Source organism: Bison bison, unplaced genomic scaffold, assembly GCF_000754665.1.
Source record: "Bison bison bison isolate TAMUID 2011002044 unplaced genomic scaffold, Bison_UMD1.0 scf7180017864093, whole genome shotgun sequence".
NCBI lineage: Eukaryota > Metazoa > Chordata > Mammalia > Artiodactyla > Bovidae > Bison > Bison bison.
The window spans coordinates 888,750-890,793 of record NW_011494665.1 but is presented as its reverse complement, the minus strand read 5'-3'; positions in this window follow the sequence as shown (position 1 = coordinate 890,793).

Here is a 2,044-nt window from a genome sequence, read left to right as displayed (position 1 = left end):
AATGTCCAACGGCCTGTGAGAATCCCCCTCTGCCGCCGCCGCGTCTTCCACCGCCTGAAAGGGGCTGGCGGCCAGGCCCGGGTGGGGGAGGCGGCCCCTGCATAGGGATGAGCTATCGTCCCGGAGCGCCCGCCCGGGACAGAGTGCCATTGTCTCGGTGCGGCTGTCTGATCGCCCATCGGAGCCCGCCAGCTCCAGGAGGAAGGCAGAAGACGAGCAAAATCAGGCCTTGGCGCAAGGAAGGGGTGGTCACCTGTCCCTCCACTCCTACTCCTCTCCCCAAAGAGCCTTAACTTTAGGGTCAGACTGTGGTGGGCCCCCAACTTGGCTCCCCTGCTCACTAGCTTGATGGCCTGCACAAACCAGTTCATTTTTCTGAGCCCCTGTATCCTGAAGGCTAAACCTAACCTAGAGTTTCTGCTCTTCCCATTCTCCTTACCTGTTAACTGCCCTCCCCATCTCCATCATTTTTTCACATGACATTGATCTGGGTTGTCTCTGGAGCCAGTTTCCTTCTAGAACCTTGAGAGAAATACTCATGGTTTCCCCAAAACAGGTTATTGGACAAGGTGAGCCCCAGGCTGAGTCCAGGCTGCCTTCCTGCTTCCTTCTGCTGCTACCAGTTAAGAAGGCCCACCTTTTATGGGAGAAATGCCAGCCATGCAGGCCTGAAACTTCTCCAGTGACTAGAGGTTCAGCGACGGTGGTGCCACACAAAATTCCCTCCCACAGGTGAAAGAGTGTGTTCCTCTCCCTGCAGCCCAGGAGACTGCGTCCACCTAACACACTGCACTGTTCGGCACTGGAGGAAAATATCTGGACAGTGAGCAAGAGACTCTGTGCTTGGAGCAGAGTCCATTTTAGCTGGGAATTTGGCCCTGGCTCTTGGGTGTTTGCAGGCTGAGCTCCAGTAAATGGACTTTCAACTCTGCAAGGTGCAGGACCTGATTTCACCTTTCCTAAATTCCCGAACAGGCTCAGGGTCCACAACTGATGCCCTAGGGTGAGAGCTATTTCAGAAATGGTGCCTGGGCCCTTCAAGCAGTGATGTTTCTGGGACTCATAAGGTTTGAGGTGGCAAAATCAACTGGAGCAACAGCAAAATGAGAACTGACTGGGGAAGTTCAGGTTTTCAGTCCCAGTAAGGCAGGTTTCCCTGGTGGCTCAAACGGTGAAGAATCTGCTCATGATGCGATGCCGGAGACCCGGGTTTGATGCCCAGGTCAAAGAAGATCCTGGAGAAGGAAATGGTAACCCACTCCAGTATACTTGCCTGGAGAAGTCCATGAACAGAGGAGCCTAGTGGGCTGCAGTCCACGGGGTCACAAAGAGTCAGACATGACTGAGCGACTAACACATGCACACAAGGCAGGAGAAAATTGAGAGAGGAAGAGGAAGAAGATGATGGTAGGGCAGGGGGTCTTGTGGGAAGCAGGGGTTATAGGGCTGCCTCAGAGGCCTGCTCATTCCTGGTTTGTCCTGGGGCTCTTCTGTCTTCCTGGCCTCTGTGAGGATCCAGGTATAACATGCATGGCAACTCCTTTCTGGGGAGGCAGAAGTGGGGTGCAGGCAGTGGAGCCTGGCCTCCTGGGAGAGCATTTGAGAGAATATTAGATATGAGGGGATTTTGAGGCAGGGTTAAGGGATGTGGGCTGGGAGCTGGGGCATTTCACTGTGCTAGGGAAGCAGTCAAGAGTTCTGTCCACCTCTGCTCTCTGCCTTTTAAAGTGGTGGTGATTTAGTCGCTAAATTGTGTCTGGCTCTTTTGTGACCCCAGGGGGTGTAGCCCACCAGGCTCCTCTGTCTTTGGGATTTCCAGGCAAGAAAGAATACAGCAATGGGTTGCCATTTCCTTCTCGAGGGGATTGTCCCTGATTCAGGGATTGAACCTAGGCCTCCTACATTGCAGGCAGTCTCCTGCACAGCAGGCAGACTCCTTACTGACTAAACCACCAGGGAAGCCCTTGGAAGTAGGCTCCCTTGCAACTCTTCACTGGGTCTCTGCTCCAACCTGGAACCCTTTAAAGCATTCTGACTTGGGGCT